The sequence below is a fragment of the Strix uralensis genome, chromosome 3 (genome assembly GCF_047716275.1).
Source record: "Strix uralensis isolate ZFMK-TIS-50842 chromosome 3, bStrUra1, whole genome shotgun sequence".
NCBI classification, from domain to species: Eukaryota; Metazoa; Chordata; class Aves; order Strigiformes; family Strigidae; genus Strix; species Strix uralensis.
This window is the reverse complement of record NC_133974.1, coordinates 130,820,040-130,840,922: the sequence shown is the minus strand read 5'-3', so window position 1 is coordinate 130,840,922 and position 20,883 is coordinate 130,820,040. Positions and strand designations below refer to the sequence as shown.

The 20,883-nt window shown below is 39.3% G+C and overlaps 1 protein-coding gene across 18 annotated transcripts in view; it reads left to right on the top strand.

Annotated features, from left to right (window-relative positions):
- PLCB4 (phospholipase C beta 4) overlaps positions 1-20,883 on the top strand; it is a 216,932-nt gene that overhangs the window by 78,419 nt on the left and 117,630 nt on the right. For 3 of the 18 annotated variants that reach the window (XM_074864406.1, XM_074864404.1, XM_074864408.1), the window contains one exon: positions 2,206-2,273. The exons of 14 other annotated variants lie outside the window; for them this stretch is intronic. The gene's annotated coding sequence lies outside the window, so the exon portion shown is untranslated. Of the gene's footprint in view, positions 1-2,205; positions 2,274-5,461; positions 5,481-20,883 lie in introns of those variants that run through there. One more of the 18 variants, XM_074864416.1, reaches the window with a different exon arrangement.

Genomic DNA, 20,883 nt, shown 5'->3' with positions numbered 1-20,883 from the left:
ATGGTGATAGAGTGATACCAGTTCTCTCTGTGGATCTTTTTATATATCATCGGTGTTCATTAGCCCTTACCTCAAAGTATGACTTATTCCTTTCCAGAGATCAACAGACTTCTCCTAAAGAATTCCTTTATTTTTAAGAGAACTCAGAAAAGAGTGAAAAGTTCTTGTCTGTGTATCTGAAAATTTTCAAATAGTATTAGCATGTAGTGTAGACTGCAGAGCATGAAGAATGTGAGCAACCCCTCAATATGGTTGTTAGATCAGGTTGAGTTTGTGTTTGCCTAGTGCTTGGCTGATCCTGGCACTTGGCTGACAGCAAGCTGGCTGAGATCTAACCTGCATTAGACATGGGCAATGTTTGCTTATCTGAGGGCAGGAAAAAGAAGTGACAAGTCATTTCAGTTCCTTCTGCTAACATGGTATGGCTGTCACACTCATATCAAACTCTGCTCTTGTGGATTGTGTTTCAAGACTTAACGTGAAGGTAGGGTTTTATGCCTTCATTTTCAGAATTGCTATTTTAACTAGTCCTCTTAAAGGTTAGTTTTTTCTCTTATCTCACAGCTCCATCTACTGTTGGTGTACTTGGTCATATTCAGTCTCCTTCTTCCTCTTCAGTATTCTCTTAAACTCACACACAGAGCTAAAAGTTCTTTTTACCTTTCATGCACTCCTGCTGTTCAGTGCCTACTTTGTTCTCCTTGGTCTCCCCCAAATTCCTCTGCTACTTCCCTCTTGCCCCTGATTTACTTTAAGTGCTGTGAGCACCAACGTGACACTTCTCTGACTGACAATTTTAGGAGTTACTCAGATCTCTTGGGTCACAGACTGAAGACTGTTACGTGAGGGGATTGCATGTCAGATGCTAAGATCTGTTGGAAGAAGCTTCTTATCTGTGCACACATCTAATTCTTTCCCCAAATTCTTACTATGTCACATTCCTGTTACTGTAGCAAGCTTGCTTTGATAAATCCAGTCTTGCTTCACTTCACCAATGTGCAATGATTCCACAGTTTTTAGTCTCACCTTTTAATGGTGTTATTGCCCTGTTTGCTTTTCCCTCTCCTGGCTTCTTGTACATCAAACATCAACTGCCCTTTTGTACTTTCAGGGCTCTTCACCATGATGCCCAGTGGCTGTCGCCTCTGCTCTGTTTCTCTCAGTAATAAGAAGGATACTCTCACACTTGATCAATCCAGGACCCAAGCCTTCGTTATTCAGTTTTTCCATTGTCAACTCAAGACCTTTATACTCTTAAGCAAAAGTATAAAGATGCCAGTAAAAGATGCCACCAGAACATCTGACAAGCTGCCTCGTTATCCTTCTTCAGTTCCTCATATAGCACCTCTTTACTATAAACAAACCACTGTTTTGAGACTCTTGTGTAGATAATACTGTCTTTTTCTTTCCGAAGCTGCTCATACTCCTTCAGTTTAGCTATGTGTGTCTCTGGCAACTTTTCCCATGAGGTGATTGGGACACAGAATAACTTTTGTTCTGTTTTGGTACAGACAAAATAGTGTGTGGTCTATGACTGCAGCTCTGAGGTGATGTGGAAATACGGATGATATTAACATTCCCTTGCTAAATGTTTTAGTTGCAATAACTCGTGGGTGAAACCTGGCCGTGTGGCAGGCAGGATGCTTAGAAGGCTTAGGAATGGATGTGCAGGGGGATCACTGTCCTCATATTTTGTAATGCTTGTTCTCTACTCTTGTGTTACTAGTCCTGTGTTCTTGGAGCTGGTCACTCATTCTCTTCACTCATTCTGAAGTGAAATCTTCCCAACTTTATATTGCTCATCTAAGGAAGACATGAAACACAAACAATTAAAATCAGCTAGCATTTATTCTGGGAAGATATAAATGTGGCAGCACTGTTCAGCTGCTCCTTTGTGATGATTATTAATCATTCAGGATGCTTTATGAATGTTAAAAACTGTCCTGGCATGGTGTTGTGGGGAATAGCATGCTTCATCCAGAGCTTCCAACTCTACCAGCCACGACTTGTCTCTTTCTATGCAAGGTTAATATAGCAAAACATTTCCCATGAAAGATTTAACAGTGACGTAACCAAATCCTGATCTGAAGTGTTTGTCTTGACACTGTACTTTTGTGGACTATGGGAGGGATGTTTTTGTCAATAGCGAGATCTAGCAGGTAACACGAGGTTTTATACTGCTCATCTTGTTTTGTTGTTTCACAGAAGGAAGAGTTCCCCAGCCCATCAGTCTAATTAGACCACTGTTTATCCATCCAGTCCAGAACTGCTTTGTAAGTTGCTTACTTGTAAACCAGAAATCACAGTTGAGTAGAATTTGCAAATGTGATGCTAATGGATTCTCGCTCTCTCTCAATATATCAGTTTAACTTTTTGGTCCACTACTGTATGACTCTGAATCAATTTTGTGTGTGTGTATATAGAGAGAGGTATATAACTTGGCTTCACATATATTATCCTGTAATTGGTAAAATGAAACTGATTAAGAGTATCAGAGAACAAAGAAGCTGTTCCTTTGGCATGTATTTTCTAGGTCTTAACGTGTTTCACAGCAGTATTGGCTTATAACATTTTAACATCTCAGCCTGCCACCATCTTTGTGTGGAGATGTCAGACTGAACCTCATCAGCAGCCAATTTTTTTCTTAAAGAACAGAGGAAAGCACACAAACATGCCCTTTTTTTGTATTGTGGTGTAATCGCTGCTGAAGAAGCATGTGTATTACAGAGACACGAACAACTCGCTGATGTTGGAAGGAATGTCAGGGAGCTGGTAGTGTCACTGAAGTCTTTGTAACCTGATCCAATAGCTTAAGATAGCCAAGACCCAAAAGAGACAGCTTTATTAATTGAGGAGGAAGCTTGGGGAACAGTGGGAGCAACTTTAGCATTTGGGGCACAGGTTGTTGCCACTGGAAAACAGGTGACTGGTAAACTCTGAGATAGCTGTTAGTAGCATTATTTCCACAATGAGAGCCTGCTCAGTTTGTGAGGGAACAGTCAGGGGTTGTGACATGTAGATGACCAGCTTGTGAAGAGGAACTTAATTAAGTAGCAGGTAGAAACATGCTACTGTACAGCAGGGCTGCCTAGGCAACTGTTAGTATTCCAGAAGCACTCCCAAACTGCAGCTTAACAAAACCGTAAAATAGCTTTTGCACTTGTCTAGCTCTTGTTTGGTTCACCCTAACCTCAGTAATTGTCAAGACAAAACCAAGACAACAAAACGATCAGCCAAATATTCTGTCTAGTTCTTATTTTCGCTAAATGGGGGACATCTTCATGATTGAATTTTGAACTCTGTTGCCATGGATGAGTGTCCTGCAACACTGGCAACAGATGAAACTGCTGAGGTGCAAAGCCTGAAGACTAATAAGAAATACTGGATCAGTGGCCTACACTTAGAAGTACTTTTTTTTTTTTTTCACTCAGAAAATTCAAGATTTCAAGCCCAAAGGAAAGTAACTATGCCTCCAGACAATTCCTTGTGGTGCAAATGAATGTCTTGCTCCTTAACGTATATCTGTGTGTTATCGGAGCCCATTGCTATGGTCTCTAACTAATCTGTTAAATTCTCCTGGAGAAATTAGGATGAGGTTCAGTCATAAACTGCCTAACAGTCACTACAGATTGGCCAGTCTGCTTAAATGGTCTCATCTGCTGGACCAGTGCCACCAGGGACTCTAGATCACCCAGGTGAATCTCATAGTGGTCAATGGAGAATGTTTCAATCTTTTTCTCTGTAATGAGTACTGTGCAGAAAAGTCTACATATACCCAGCAGTGAGGGAAAAGGGAGTACTACCTGGTACAGGCATTACCTGGTATTGCCTTTTTCACCCATAAAATAGGTTTAGCTTCAGGCCAAACAACTCAGCATTCTCTTATCTCATATTCCCAGCTCCATATTCTCCATGGATATACCAGAGCATTGCTCTATTTTGTTTTTCCCCTTTGCCATTGCACGTGATTCAAGTGTCACTGATAATGCCTAAACTGAATCTGTTTGCTACTATTAAAGCTTAAATTGGTGATTAGAACAGTTGAAAAATGTTACCATTTTCCTGGAAATACAGCTAGTGCTAGGCAGGGATTACTAACACAAACCTGAGAAATTGTGAGTGGATGTTGTATTCCCAAGGGGTGAAATAGTTGACAATAGCATGGCAACTGACAAAACAGCAACAGAAGTCTTTCTTGGCATTCATATGGGGCCAAAGAGAGTACATGCTGTTCAGAAATCAAGGGGATAATGAAGTATTTGGCTATGGTAGAACACTATCCAGGCTGTCCTGGAGTTCAGAAAGCATTTGTATTGTTACTGAGCTGCAGTGGCTGCTGGATGCGTGTGTGTATATCCTAAATGAAGGTGTGTCTCCAATTATTTAAACTTCAAAATACCAAAAGTTACATTTGGACTTACTTTTAAATTGAAGTGCTTTTTAAGTATAAATAAGTGTTTAGGTAAAACCAAAACAAACTTCAGCATTGGAGTCCAGTGCTAAGCCTCTAATGAGATTCTGTGACCCATGAAGGCTCATCTTAATCAACTGCGTTTGCATCCTGTAATTAAGCCTTATGAGGGCCTTGCTGGCTTTGAATATTTTATGTGTAGCTTGGAAGCCTGTTTGAACCTTTCTCAGAGTCATACAGGTTTTTTGCAGCATCCTGAAAGTAAAAACCTGCACATGAGGTACTTGAAATAACAGGTATTAGAGAACTTTCTTTCATTTTAGTTAAAGATTGAACAGTGGATGAGATCTGTTTAGCACAGCAGCTTGCTGGAAATACTGGGAATGAGACCTCATATTCAATAAGCAATTTTAAAAAAATGCAGAGTTTGCTTAAAGCATTTCAGCTGCTGTTGTGTCTGGTGCTTCTTGTGTAATAAAATGGCACAGTGACTTTACAGCAATTAACAAACTCCTTGTTGTGATACACCCTTGGTGCTTCAGTGTGAGTTGCCTAGCAATGTCAGGCTGCTGATACAGCCAGGCTTTTGCCTCACAAGGATATGTATGTCACCTTTCTGTCAGATGTTACGTCTTTTGGTCCTCAATCTCTTTCATAAATGTTTTGAAGTTCAGTTGTCTTTTGTGGATTTTTTTTTCTTTTCTTTTTCTCCCTGCTGCTTCTGTTTGTTACAGTTAATTGTTGTGAGACCAGAATGAGACATTTTATTGTGGTGAGGATGAGTAACAAAAGCAACCAGGGCATGTTGTTTGTTACAAAAAGTTGAGTACCCCCTTTGTGAAATTCAACATCAGTTGCTATAAAAAACTCCCAATTTGCCCTTTCTTTCTGTTTTTCAGGTATGTCATACCTTGATGTTCTCTGTTACAGGCAGTGTTTTGTACTGTGTTTGCTGAGCTGGTGAAGTCTCAATGTTTCATAAAAGCCTCTTTGGGAGAAGGAACCAGACAATTTCTCCTTCATGCTAGCAGCAGGGTTATTAAGGCTTCATAACTTCTTAATCTCAAAGGTAGGAGCCAGAGAAAAGGAAGGTGGGCCAGACTTGCAGAATTAGGGGTAAAAAAACCACAAGCAGCACTTTATTGCTCTAGTTCTGATCTAATTTACTGGGTCATTCTTCTGATTGAAAGGTTTTGTATTCTCATGTTGTGCTGTGGTTCCACAGTTTTGAGGCCATCATAAAAATGAAGGGAGGCCTGGAGGAAAAGATCGAGATAGGCCTAGGCAGCAGTCGCACTGCTGTATCTCCTTGGATGTCCGTGCCTGGGTTCCAAGGGTGGAATTTTAGTGAAGAGTTAACAGATTAGATTATATATCTGGTAGCTTGGTTTTGTGTTATTTAGAACTTGTTCTTATGAATTTAATAAGTGGATTATACAAACTTATGAAAGGAAAACTCATCAAGGAAACAGTTTAACACAAAAACACTGCTTACAGCTCAAAGTTTCTGAGCACCAAACTGCAGAAGAATATTCTGAGTGTAGTTACATACTTGGTACAGGTACACTCCCCTAGGTATCACCTCATGGCCACCGTTGGTGGTAGAATCTTTGATTGGACCTTGTATGATCATGGTGTTATTGGACAGATAATGTCTTTAAGAGTTAAAATCCAGTGTTTTGTTGCTCCTCTTCTTTTCCAGGCAAAAATCAAAACTGCACAGGTGACTTTACATTGTTAGCAAGTGTAAGGCACAGCATACACCAAACTACAAGGAACACCCATAGGGAGCAAAAGACATTGCTGTCTCGCATTCGCTTTCCTCTCTTCTCATATTAGACAAGCTCTGTTTGTTGCCATCCTGTTGACTCTAACCTTGTAATCAGTAGTGAGCACAAAGGTGGGGAGTATGTTTGGTTCCTCCACAGTGAGAGAAAGGTGAGAGCCTGCTGTGCCCTCTAAAGATGCACGCTTGTAAAACTGGCATATTCAGTCTAGGTTTTGATTAATTCACTCCTCTTTCTGCAGCGCTTCAGTAATAACGATGCTGCCATGCAGCTGCCTTGTTATTTCTGCTCGTTAGTTGGAGAAGGGACAAAATTAAGGAGTGTGTGTGTTTTTGAACACCTCAGTTACTGGCTGAAGGTCCCAGTCCAGCATCTTATTCATCAGAGGTATACCTGACATCTTCCTTTCCCTTTCCCTCATAAAAGAGTAGGTATGCAAAGGGTCTGACCACTTACGAAGCATTGTTGATGATTAACTGAGGCTTGTCTGGAGACCAGTGCTAGCAAAGACTATATCCTACCATTGAAAGGCATAGAGTCAAGGCCTGGAATCTCTCAGGTTGGTTTCCTATAAAATATGGCAAAGCTCCCCTTCAGGGGCATGTTTGTATCCCCTTGTGAATTGCTGTGGACTTCTCTACACAGGCACTGTGGGTCTCTAGTGTTTCATTTATCAGCTTACTCATTAACGAATGAACTCATAAATTTAACACAGATGTTAAAGGTATCGGTAAGTCATCTGCCAAGTTCAGCCAGTTCTGTGTAATGCACATCTACATGCTGCTGAAATAAAAAAAGAAAACAAAAAAACCCGGACTTGACAGTGTACCTTGGATGTTACTAGCAATCAGCAGTGTTACCCAAGTTAGCGAGCCTGTTAACAAACCAGTATTAAGATATTTGTTTCATCATATTACCATAGTATTTAAAAACAACACAACCATACAGAGAGCCCCAGGACTTCATTGGGTTTGAAAGTGGACAAATATGCTACAAAACAAGTTTTCTGCCCAGAACAGAAATCAGCTGTGGTCAGGGAATGACTTCTAAGAGTTAAAGTTGGAAAGCTCAGACCTAAGGAAGTAAGGTAGGGGTTTTTTTTTTTCTGGAAATGTCTGAGTACTTGCAGCTGTAAGTGGCCATAACTCCTCTTAGGACTGCTAAAAATGAATGAAATAAGTGGAAATCCTTATATACTACTTTAAATTTTTTCCCCCTAGTTTTCTTTTGCCTTTGTGGTTTTTTTCTTGTACGTGTCTCAGAAAAATTTATATGGCAATTTATGTTAATTATCCCTGGAAATTCATAACAATGACTGAATTACATTCAAGAAAGCAAGTTTTAGTGCAGTGTGACACTTGCAACTATGCAAGTTTCAAATCTCCTTTTTACAGATAACTTTCTCAATTTTGGTCTATAAGAAGTCTAATTATTTATATGTATGCATAACATATTATGCATTTGTATACACCAAGGCAGTATATTTTCCTTGTAGAAATAATTTGCGTACATGGCTTCTTGCCACAAAAACAGCATTCCTGATATTTAGTATATCTCTATGTCTCAGTCTGTCAGTTTAACTCGGCACAAAACTCATTTGCAGAGGACCTGTTTGCTAGGTAAAACATCTCTGAGTAACTGCCTTGACCCTGTGCTGGGGGCATTAATCACGAAGAATGGCTGCATTGGTATGGAGAAGGAGAAATAAAAACCCAGCACAACCCATCTGCTCGCACTGCACTTAAAATGGGCATTTCCCAGATGACCCCCAAAAGTTAATTTTAATACATACCTTTAGAAAGCTCTCTTTGTTTTGCCTTGCTCCCTTCTTGTAAGGGCATAATGCTGTGCAGAGATGGTCTCCTAGCTTTAATAATCTTCTAACATTGAATGCAGACACATCTTTGGGGTTTTTTTCAAGTCTACATCTTACTTTAGAAGTAGATAATCTTTGAATCTCTGTATCTTGGCCTCAACTGGAAAAATAGTTCACCTTATGTACATTCTGATTGTTAGCAATGAAAGCCCTATTTCATAGAGGCCACAGGAATTGTAACTCTTCAGCTGTGCTCGGTGGTAAAAATGTACAGCCAAAAAATAAGAGATATAAGATCCTTTGCTGGACTACTTTTGAGTTGATCTGGGATGACAGAACCTATTTCAGGCCAACAGTCATTCTAAGGTTTCCATGGAGATTAATGATGTCAGAGAAGCAACATCTGAGTGCAGTTTGCTAGCAAACAAGGCTATAATGTTAGAGTGGAGAAATGAAGTCTTTGCATTTTTGTAAACTCGTAGAATAGTGAAGCATATTTTCTCAGTGGATTGCAATTTGCTTTTGATTTGTGCTGTACATGAGCTGAAGTAATGCTTTTGCAGTGTGGTGGTTTTCCTGCAGTTTACTTCAGTGCTGTAAGTGATGATTTCAGTACCATCTCATATACCATGTGTTTTAGCTTTGATTGCTGTTCTCTTTACTTGCATATTTTGTGTATTCTCATATTACCTTATTAAACTCTCTGGCATGTTCTGTCTGCACTGAATTGCCTTGTCAAAGGATGATGCCCAGGTTTCCCTGTGAGTGTATTTGCAACGCATGAGCATCAAAATTAGAGTAAGTCACAGCTCTGCCGAGTATTCTGAAATTTAGGAGCGGCCACGAAGGATAGTAGTAAGAAGAGAAGTGACAAAGTGAGAAAATATAAAAGTTTAACAGAGGCATAATTTAAAGCTAAAATCTGACCCTGAAGAATTTGAAAACTGTTACCATTGCTTGCAGTTTTATAAAGATTAAAATGCCACCCCACTGTGGAGAGATTACTGACCAAGGAACTGAATGTGTTAGAATGAGTAGTGAAGACATAGGATTTTTGCATGGGGTTTTTGCAAAGGGAGGGATTAGGAGATCTGACGGTGCCTTGATCTCACTGAAATTTTGTAGCTTTTTAGCAGTTCTTGAATGGGAAACAGGCTCTGCAAGCAGTGCTGGTTCCCTATTATTACCTAGAGTTTTCTTCAGTTCCACAACTGTGGTTTTGCTATGCATTACTTGAGGGATTCTTGTAAAGGTAAGTTTACCAAAATAAAAGTCAAGAAGCAGAACTTGAATTTGATCAGTTTTTCAGGTTTGAGCAGAAAATGGGGGGAGTGGGGAAAGACTTGTTCAAAATAAGAAAAGCGGGGAAAAGAGTCTTAAGATTTTATGCTTAAGTTGAATTTAGTTTTATTACTAAGCCGCTTGTTGCTTCTGTAACACCACCTATGGAAAGGTGTTTGTGCATACATGCACACATACTGAAAAACAGAGTAACAGTAATGATGGTAAACAATGTCAAATCTCTGCTTTGCCTGTTGTTTTCTCGGAAGATTATTAAACAGAGAACAGTCTTTTCTGGAGCATCTACTGTGCTTCAGTCACCATACTTGGCTCTTGTTTCTTAACTGTAATTGTAACAGAAACATCTTTTGTGTAGAGGGAAGCACCAGACTGTGTAAACTTGCTTTTATGACATGCACAAATTATCAGAATGTACTCATATTTTAGAGAATTTATTTTTTGAGAAACAAAGTGGCAAAGCACCCCTGAGCTCATATCCTTTTATGTCTGAGTTCAGCAGAAAAGGAATTATTCTTTCCCCCAGGCCAGTTTCTAAATTCCTGAAATGCAAAGCTTGCACAGCGAGAGAATGGCCTACTCTTGTACAAACCAACTGACAGTTTCTCCTGAAAATCAGGACAAGTTAATACATTCCACATGTTCTCTGCCCCAGTTTTTCAAATTGATTATTTTGAAAAGCTAAGTAAGCCTATCTTTATTTTGCAGGAAATGTTTGGTGCCATTAGGCAGCAATGCTGTTGAAAAGAACAAAGCTGGAACAGCTTTTGATAATGTCCTCTGAGAAATGGCCAATTGCTATACAAGTGATACGAACAGGACTGTTTGTTCTCACTGGGTGCTGAACACTTGAAAATTCACGCACGTCACTCATGAGCCTAAAAAGGAGTGAAATTCTTTTGAAGCCTTAAATATTGAGCCATGTTGAAAATCCGTCCCTGTATGTGTAATACAAACACATGCTATATAACTGTTTTACAATAATGCAGTTATAAGCGTCTGACCATTACCCAGAGGGCTGAAGCTTTTCTGTATTACTTGACTTGAAAAAGGGGGAAAATCTGTTATAAGGTTATGTCCCATGAAGTAATACAGTCTTTTTGCAGGTCTGGGTTTAGCGGGTTAGCGAGTTTCATACTTTGATAGCGGGAGTTACCTCGGTGTGGGAGGTGAAGCTTGGGTGAAACACTTACAGGCTGCAGTCTTGTTCTTGTTATTTCCTGTGAGAGTTTAAGGTTTAATGAAATGTTCTGTAACCCATAACAGTGTTGAAGCACCTTTGTGTGTGTTAAATTGACAGAGGAAGAGCAGAGTAGAAGAAAGTTATGGAGAAAGAATATTGTTCCATATGTTTTTAAGCATATTCCTTCAAGAGAAAAATTTTTCACATCTACTGAGTCATGCAGATGGTTGCATAATTGACGTTTTATGTGCAAGTATCCTCCCATCCACTTAAATTTCTCCCTTCAGACAATGTCTTTTGCCTCGGTTCTGTTACTAGCATACCATGTTTGGCTATGTTTTGGTATGCTGAGTTTGCTTGACCAAACACAAAGTTTACTTAACCAAATATAAAGTAATAGCCTGACAAATACAGAGATGGGAATCACTAAGCTCGCAGCAGAGCATACCATCTTTTTAATATTGCTGGTTTTTTGATACTTTGCTGTAAAAAAAACCCCAAAACAGTCAGCTGTCTGTTTCCACCTCCTTATCTTCTCCTGACCCGTCATCTTTTCTCTTCTCTTTGCCCATCGTGGCAGTGGCTTTGGCAATGGCAGAGCCTTTTGTAGGTACTGACCTCCACACCTCTACCGGTGGAATGTTTGCTACTGGGAGGCACCACACCTGTTGGGAACAACTGATCTTGGACAGAAAAAGAAGAGGGGGAACCTTATAAGAGGCCACATTTAACAAATCCTTCAGTGCTTCTTGTTTTTAAAAACTGTTTTCCCTTTCTCCCAAGAATCAAAAGGGAATTCATTTTGTACAGTAACCTCACAAAACTGGTACTGGAAAGGCAGATGCATAAAGAACAAACTAATAAAAAACATCAGACCTTCTGCCTTAAACTGTAGCCATGTCAGACCTTGGTTGGCAGGAATAAAGAGGGGCTCTAATTGTATAGGAGTGAGAGCTAGAACTTCCTAGTGTTTGATGTCTCGCACGGACAGTCTGCAGTATGAGACTCATGATTCCAGTTTTTGACTTCAGAGCCATGAATGTTGTGCCCTTCAAGTCCAGCATTTATACGTAGACGTGGACATTTGTAAGTGCACACTCTGCAAATAGCTGCAAGACTGACTACTTGTTTACCCTCAGCATGAATGTCTGCATGCAGAGTTTTGCAGGTGCAGCCAACACGCAAACATTTTTCCCACGCTCTTCAGCCATCCCATCATTTTAGAACAGGGCCCTCTAAATGGATGTCTGATACTCTTGAGTTTTTCAATCAACTTCTGCTATGCCACCATAATACTGTTTGTTTGCTGCAGGAGTTTTCACTTTTAGGATCAAGTAATTCACCTAGTCCAAGATTTTCATATTACCTACATCACAAAGAATACCAAAACCTAAAAAGTTACCAGTTCTTTACATACTCTTAAGAAAGAAGCATTTTTAATTAAGTATTGTTTGATTTGTGTTTTGATGTAGTAGCATAAAAACCCCTGATGTGTCTATGTTCTCCAGTTTATAAAAATGAGTGTTTTGCTTTTGCGTGGGAAAAAAACCCTCTGAAATTAGTAAAAAAGTTACCTTTTATAATTTGTTCCATGTTAAGAGCCTTGATGGTGCTATAAAGTATGCAGAATGAATGGTCTCTGACTCTTCCAGTTTGTACTCAGTAAGGCGGTCAAAGTGGTATTGAGTCAATGATGTCCTTTCTGCATAGAGAATCATCCAAGTTTGACAAAGTTCGAGACTTTAAAAGACTTTTCCTTGTATACTCAGTGTTTCACACCTAAATTCTCCAAAGATTTTGAAGCAGTGATTATGCTACAACTTCTCCCTCTCTTACTTTGTCCTCATAGTGGTAATATTGAGGTAGGAATATGTTAACTCTCTATTTCTGCTGTAGAACTGCACCATAAGCAGGGTTGCCTGGGGTGGCACAGGACCTGCAGTCGATTTGGAAATTGAATCGGGGTTTGAACTGAATCTTGGTAGGCATTGCCTGTGAGAGGAGCCTTCCTGCCTGATAAACAAGTTTTAAATGGCTCATGAACAGTTAAAGATGAAGCAGAGAGGGGGACAGAAATTGGGATAAATAGAGGAGTCAGAATTTGAAGGACACGAGCAACTCGTATTTGGAAAAAGGAGACAAGGGATGGGGAAAGTATGATGATAAAGGAGAAAAAAAGAGATGGGTATGAGAGTTTGGAAAGGAGGCAAAGTGGCTTGAATACCAGCAGAGGAACTCAGCAATCCAGCAAAACTGTCTGTGAAGAGCTGGGGGGGATGAGAGAGCAAGCAGAAGAGGGAGATGTTTTGGGGGGCTGTGCAGAAGGTGCAGAGAGGGCACCAGGGGGTTATACATACAGAGCTTGGGAAGAGGAGAGCTGCCTTACCTAGTGATGTTTGATAATGGTGAGTGAAAAATAGTTTCCGTCGGTTTGGAATTGTGATTTATCATAGATGAGTCCCAGCAGTTAAGCCAGTACATTCTTTTGTGCCCCTGTTACTGTTGCTCTAGAGAATTGCTGCCTTCCTCCTAGGGACTGTGAGGTGTGGCTGCAACTGTTGTCAGAAAGATCTGCAGAAGATCAAGGGCAAAAAAAGCTCACATATAACCTTCATTTAGCTTCAACTTTGCTATTTCTGTTTCAGTCCTAAAAATATGGCTTCCGTGTCCAAAGCTTGTCTGTTTCCTTTTCAGCTATTCTCAGTTAAAGTTACTGGGTAGTATCTGTAAACTTCATCTTGCCTGAAGTGCTGTACTAGATTTATCAGTGTACTTCATGCAGATAATTTGAAACCTTAAAAACTGGTAGAAATATATAGCTTTTTTTCCCCCTTTTACAATGAAAGTTTTTTATTTCTTTAAAATCCATGTGTAGACTTCTCTTTTTTGAAGTCTATGGGAAAACAGTGAAGAAAACAGCAGGGCCACATGAGGGAATTCCATATTTATTTTTGGCATTTAATTTCCATGAAGAGGAGGATCCTGTTGACGCAGAACATTTCTTTCTTGTTTTCCAACTTGCAAATGTTGTGGAAGCATTAAAAGTTAGTTCCTTGTTGTCAAGATTCCAAAATAGATGTTTGCGTAGTAGATTAGATGTAATATTTGTGTAACTTTGAAAACAGCTTTTGGGCTGGTGTTTCATAAGCAGGATGTGAAGCTGTATCATCATCATTCACTTCTCAAATGTATGTTGCATATGCACAATAGATCAGTTTATAGACAGATAATATATCACAGTGATTGGAGAGCCATGTGCAGATCATTAGTAGTATAAAAACAGAGGTACTTGTAATTACAAGTGTTCTCCTTCTTTATGTAAAATATGGTTTGTAGTAGATAAGGTCTCATGCTTGACTTACTATGATTTTACCACTGCAAACCTCAGAGGAGATTGCCTAAAACTGGAGAATTAGAGTTTAGGAAGATAAAACATCATATACAGGAAAGGTAATTGTTGTATTTCAAAATAAAACCCTCACCTGCACCATCTGAAAATCTGTAGAGATATAATTTACCACCTGTAGGAAATGACTCCAAAATATTCAATTCTCAGAGAAAACTGACTGAAGAAATGTTTTGGCTTCAACCTCCCATTTCTTTTAAAAGAAGATATCAAAGCAACCAATAAGCTGTAAGAGGCCCCTTGGATTGCAGGGTCACTTTCTTCTTTTCCAGTTGGTGGTTAAGTTAACAAAATTGAACAAAGAGGTGGTGGGAGAGGGGAGGAGGGTGTTAAAATGTGCTGTCCTTTTGGATACGAAACTTGGGGGGCAGATCTGTTCTGAGCTGGGTCAGCACTGTGCCTACCAAACCCCAACAGTACCCAGGACTTTGCAGTTAAAACACTGTCTGGGAGACTCCTGTTGTGTTGAGGAGCGATGGAGAAGTGAGGGTCAGATCTTACCAGGCCTCTAATTTGGTGTGAGGCCCAGTTGCCAGCACTGCGAGCTAGAAGCACAGGCTTGCATACACACTGGTGATTGATTTCTTCCAGCTCCACCTGCCGGAGATGCTGTTTGCCATTGGAATATAAATGGTCCCTGAAAATGAGGTTGTCATGGCCAAGCACTACTTGGTACCTGATAATTCTGAATTACTGGGCTAGGGGTTAGTGTTCCTTAATAGAGAAGTCTGTGGTATTTCCAAGGGCTGTCACAGCATCCATAGAACCTGTGTGCTGCTCCACAGCACCTAAAGCAGTTCTCCTGAGTTGAGCTTTGACTGCCCTGGTACTTTTCCTGGTCACAATCCCAAAAATAGTTGGATAAATCTAAGAACACCTATTTTCCTACAGGGAAATTGGAATGAGGGTTGGATTCATTGCTTCTCTTGATCGAGCTTTTGCAGTCCATTTAAATGGGCGTCTGATTAGACTCTTTGTGAGGAAATTACATATTTAACTGTAAAACTGCAGATGTAGCTATTTTCAGAAATCTACCCGCCCATCCTTGTACAGCTAAAAATGGCTTGTCTTGCCTCAGACAGAGGGATGACAAGATGTGCAAGCTAGCTAGCCAGTCTGGCCAGGCTGTCTTGCCCCTTAAAGATTATACTGCTGGAATTCTTTTAAATACTGTTCCACACAGAGTCCATGCAAATTAGCTAATTACCAGCCTCTGCTCAGGCTTCCATGAGTGCTGAATAGTGGAACAGAATGATTTAATTTCTCTAACATATTCTCTTGGCAGTTTTGCATGCAGAATATGTTGCTCTAAAGTATCCCTTGATACTAGATCCTTGGCAGTGTTCCAAAAGGAGTTCAAGTTAAAAACCATTCAGCGTAATTCAAGGGTTGGTAAACCTAGATTTGTCACCTTCCCTGCGTCATGTAATTTTACTGTCTGTAATGCGGGCTTTCCTCTCCTCTCACAGAAGTAAAGTCTTACGTAAGTGTTTAAACTGTGAATCAGGGAGTAGAGCTGGCACTGGTTATGCCTGTGATACTCTCTTGGGAGAGTAATTAAACTGGGGTGAAGTGATCATATGAATCTTAATTTTTGCAAATTCATTACATTAAAAAAAAAGACTATATCGAGTTCTTAGTTACATTAGTAAATGAGTGTGATTGTCTTCCATTGTGATTTTTGTTTTGCATTGTGCTTACTCTAAAATGCATGCCACTGTCAGAGACAGTAGTAGTGTACTTTAATTTCCCATTGAAATTCTTGTGAAATAATTCGATGTAGGGTACAGGAACATTTTGACTGGCTGAGTGTAAATTATTTAAATCACAAGAAGTTTTGGGATGTGGCCAGATTTAAGCTAACAGGAAAAGGAATTTGGTCAGGAGGTTCTGTTTCTCCTCAGTTGTTGGGTCCGAATCCTAGAAACAGTCTCAGTATGTGTTAACTCATTAATTTTACTGCAACTATCAAATAAATGTAAATATAGGCATAAACACAGGCGAGTATTAGCCAGCTAGTTCTATTAATTGAATCATTCTGTCATTGAAGGTTTCTTTAATAGTAGCTGCATTCTTTAGCTGTCTAGATACCCTTTTTTTTTAAAAAAAAAAAAAAGTATGCCTTAAGCCTTGGGCAGGAATTAGCGTCTACACATTATTTATAAGAAGCCTTGGCAATCAAGAGGAAGTTGTAGATCAACTAACTATACGTTGTTGGTTGCCTCCCTGTTGTCTTACTACAGTGTTTCAATGACCAGAGATATCACAATTTCAGATTGAGAAAAATGATTTAATTTTCATTGTTTAATAGTTAAACAGTAGTGTTCTCTCCCTATAAAATGGTAAACATAGAACAAAAGTATGTATTGGAAGTTCAGAAGATGAGTGTATCGTATGTGTTTCTTTGCTTGGTAGAGCTTCCCTTTGTTGCGTCTTTCAAAAAATTATGGATTAAGGCCCCATTTCAATTTATTTCAGTAGCATCAATCTCATAAATACCAGCATAAGCATAATACCCCACCCCCAAGACACAGAGCAGTTGCTAAGTGCAACTGGCCGTAATATGTGTAGTTAACCCTTTGTAAGTATTTGTCGATCATAGTATTGACGTCATAGTTGGACCTTGCCAATCCCATTTTTGTTTAGGTGGGACTACATGTAGATCTGTCTCGAAAAGCTCATGTGTTCTAATTCTTCCTTAATTCCTTTCATCCTTTTAATCCGGGCTGAAGCTGGATTGAAAATTTTAGGTGGTAAATCTCATGCAAGTACTATAATTTATTTCAGTGATCTAAAAGGATTGTGTGGAAAAGTGCTTTTGTCCCTAGTTTGTTTTCTATTCTAAACAGCTGAAAGCAGCAGTCTGGCACTAAGCTAAAATTAAGTGTATTTTGCAGCCCCTAAAGAATTGTATTCCTATTTTTTGGGCATCCTTATTTTTATAATACCTAATTTCATTTCAAAATTGTGTAAACTGGAAACCATGTAGCAAAACCACGAGTTTTCTTTCAGATTTGTAATGTCTTACTCTTTAAGCAAAATATTCCCAACCCACTTGCATAAGCTGGGATGCTGGCCTTTCAGGATCGCTTCTGTCCACTGGCCTAGCACGTGCTGCTGTCTTAGGTGTCACAGCATGTGTGTTTTGTCATTTCTGACAGAGCCTGCGCATCTGAATTCCTGATTATAGGTCAAACTGGAAATCAGTATTTTTAATTACCGCTTGTATTTCAGGGGGAAAAAAAAATCATTTAAAGCACTGTGAACTTGCCAGAATTTTTAAATTAATATCTACTGCTGAGTTTTCAAAGAGCCTGAAGGGAACCTAACTTCTGTAGGTGTCTTCAAGAGATTGAGACAGAGCTTAATGCAAGTCCAGTACTAAAGCTAGCAATCATGCCTGGTTTGGTTTTTTGGTTTTGTTATGGATTGGGGTTTTTTATTATAGTCCTCCCCATGACATTTGATTGAATGGTAATTACTGGAGTTTGTGTGCTTTCTAATTGATTATGGTAACAAAATTCTAGGAAGGATTTGTTGGAGTACCCAGTATTGGGCGCAGTACCTCAGAGGCAGTGTGGTCCCTGGACAGAGAGTTGAAAGGAGAGAGATGGTCTGGTTAGAGTATGAGAAAAGAGGAAAGATTGCATGAACTGGGATTGTTTAGCCTAGAAACAATAAAGTCCTTCATATTCAAATTGCCAGTTGGATTTTTGATTGCATCCAGTCATCAATTAGAAGAACTGATAGCAGCTTATCTGTGTCCAATGCTACTTTTTGTCTTTTGACATTGACAATGCTTGTGCAGTGCTCTGAGATTGCGAAGGGACAATACCTGTTGAGTAGCAGTAAACATTCTTTAAGCAGCCATGTGTTCATTGTCTCTCTTCAGTCTCTTACACATCTACAGCGTGACTCGTGTGGAGGGCAGCACTGCCCGGCAATGCCTCTATTCAGAAATGGCTTTTAGATGGAAACTGAGAAACTTCATCGCCTCAAGAGTTTGTTTCAAATTTGTTATTCAAAAATGTGTGTAATTGAAAACAAAAAATGCCAGCCATTCTAAAAGCGAGGTAGTTATTAGCCATTAGATATTATCTTGTAAGTATTGTACCACCTTGTTTTGTCCTTTTTTCTTTTTTAAGGTTTCCCTTCCTTAACCCTTGCCTCATAACTGTTTGTTCCCTCAGTGGCTATTAGATGCAAAACTGCACCGATCTGTTGGATATCGGCTTTACACTTACTTTACTAATGTCCGTTGCTGCCACTTGTTGCAAACGTAGTGCATGGGAGAGCAAGTGATGATTGGTTACTCTGCACCAAAATTGATGTTCTCACTTATCACCCAGAGACATCCTGTTTGTTACGTTGTGCAGCAGACATCTGGCGTATCTTTGCAAGCTCATACAGACCATGTCCGGTTTTGGTACCTCCCTCCGTGCTGTGAAGTAGGTTGCAGGTTGCCAGACTTGTCCAGATATCTATTGTACTTTGGGACGGAGCCAGTGGGATCTGCAGGTCTTTCCTGCAGATGCATGAACAAATCTCCCATGGGAATGTTTTTCTCTTCCATCAGCCATCTGGAGCTCTTATAGGCAGACTTGATGAATTTAATCAGGCAGGTAAAAATACCTGTGCTTCTGTGAGCAGTATGGATGTGTATTTCCAGCATGCTACTTGCTGATTGCCTGCCTGCTTGTCTCCCAGCAAAGGTCTGGCCTATGTCTGGAGCTCCAAAGGATCATTCATTTTTGGATGCTAAGCTCTGGGAAGATGCCAGCACTCTACAGCAAAAGCACAGATATGAATTCACTCCAGTATCCTACCCTGAGTACTTAAAAGCATTATGAGGCATTGTCTGCTGTGTTTCTCTGCTTTCTCCAGGACGCTTCCAAGTTTCCATCTGATTTTTTTAATTATTGTTATTATTATTGTTGTCTTTGTAAGTTGTGACGTCAGTTTTTCCGTAAAGTGAAAACCAGGGTATAAGGCAGATGAAGCTGCCTGTCCTAAACGCTGTGTGGAGTGAGCATTTGTCAGCTTTCTCTCTCATTAGTCATCCTTAACATTAGGTCATTTTATCAGTTGAATAACTTTTAGGCAGATTACAGTCTCTGAAATTGATAGTTGGAAAATTGATCTTTGGTTAACCACGGGCTTTAAATACTTGAGAGGTTTCTGCAAAGAGAAGGGAAAAATTCGTGTACTGTGGTGTCTAGGGTAAGAAATGTGGAAGTCTTTGGAGTGAGGATTATTTAAACTAGGAAAAACTTCTCCAGGGTAAAGGATGGTGAAGCACTTGAATAGGTTGCCTGCACACCCTTCAGAATGGAATGGGTTTGGCCCTTCCAGGGGCTGGATAATGGAGTAGATGACTTTTCTGAATGTCCTCCAGTACAAGCACTTCATGCTTTTTATTGTTGCTGGTTTGGGTTTGTTTGGGGGTTGTTTGGAAGGAAGTGGAATTCTGGTGAAAACTTCCTTCTAAAGACACATTCAAAAGATGTGCCTTTCCATCAATCAAGTAGTGAGAATGTAGTGGCTTTCTATCTGAAAAGATGCACACACCTTTGAAAAACATCTTTTATGAAGCTAATGTCATTATTTAATTTAACAAAAAATGGTGTAGTTATTACACATTGACATTCAGAGATCTGCAAAACTGCCTGAAATCAGGTATTTACTGACTTACTGTGATTTAGTGTGCCAATCCTTTATTAAAACTAACAGCTGTGTTCCTTTGCCCAAGACTTGCAATCTTCTAAATCCTTTAGGAACAATTAAATTTTGCACAAAAATTGTAATATGGTTAACTAGCAAAATAATGAGGTATCTTAAAACAGTCTCTGTGCATTGAATAATGCAAGTTTTATATATATATATTTTTTTAATATATATGTATGCTTGTTTATATATACAATCTTATAATCTGCTGTTAAGACACAGACCATGTCAAACATGGTTGGCAGCACATCAGAAGATTTATCTTCCTGATCACTTTGGACCTTTTAGTTACTAAATGTTGAATTTAGAAAAGCTTACTCATTTTATAGAGAGAAATAATTTGAACTAAAGCTACCCAAAAGCTAAGATCTTATCTAGCAGAAGCCGTACTTGTTATTTTTTCCAAGTATGTAGAGGACAGCAAGAGTTTATGCTGAAAAAAATCAGATTAAAATGAAGCTAGTGTTTATTCTTCATAATTGCAGTTCACCGCTAGTCACATCTTTTGCAGCTGACGCTCACTTTGATATGGTATTTTACTTGATGGCATCTTCATATTGATTTTTATCTGTCCTTTTAAGTCTGCCCAATCTATTTGTATTGTTCCTGCTATGTTAAGGGATCACTGCAAATAGGAGTAGAGAACTTGCTACCTTTAATATGACTGAAGCCGTATTTTCAAGCAATGACCGTTCTGGTAAAGCACTCACAGTAAGAGTATCTAATAAAAATGATTTAATATAGAGGGAATTACAGAGCTAAGCAAAAGTTTAAGTCTCACTATAAATTACAGATTCCTCTGGGCATTTAGATTGTGAATATTTGGAATGTATCTTGGGAAAATGGTTTTGGATCCAAGCATATTTGAAGTATGGAATAAGAATGAATGAGAAACCTGCAAATTAACATGAAAATACTGCAGATCCAACACGATGACATTATGAATTTTACTTTGGCTCAACTATTAGAAATGACAATTTTGCTAGCTATGATTGAAGAGTACCAAAATGAAGCAGAAGCAGGGTGCTTATTTAATCTTTAACTTGTATGATAATGGAAATCTGTTAGATATTTCTGTGGGGATAATTCTCAAAATAGATTAGGATAAATCCTATGATGACAGGAACCAAAAATGTATGCTTTATATTTGGAAAGAGCTTCCAGGCTGTCCTAGAAGACTTTGGTAGGTACTGTGGCAGTGTGTGGCATTCAGAAAGTTGACCATCTGAACAAGTCAAAAATCATAAGAAAACTATT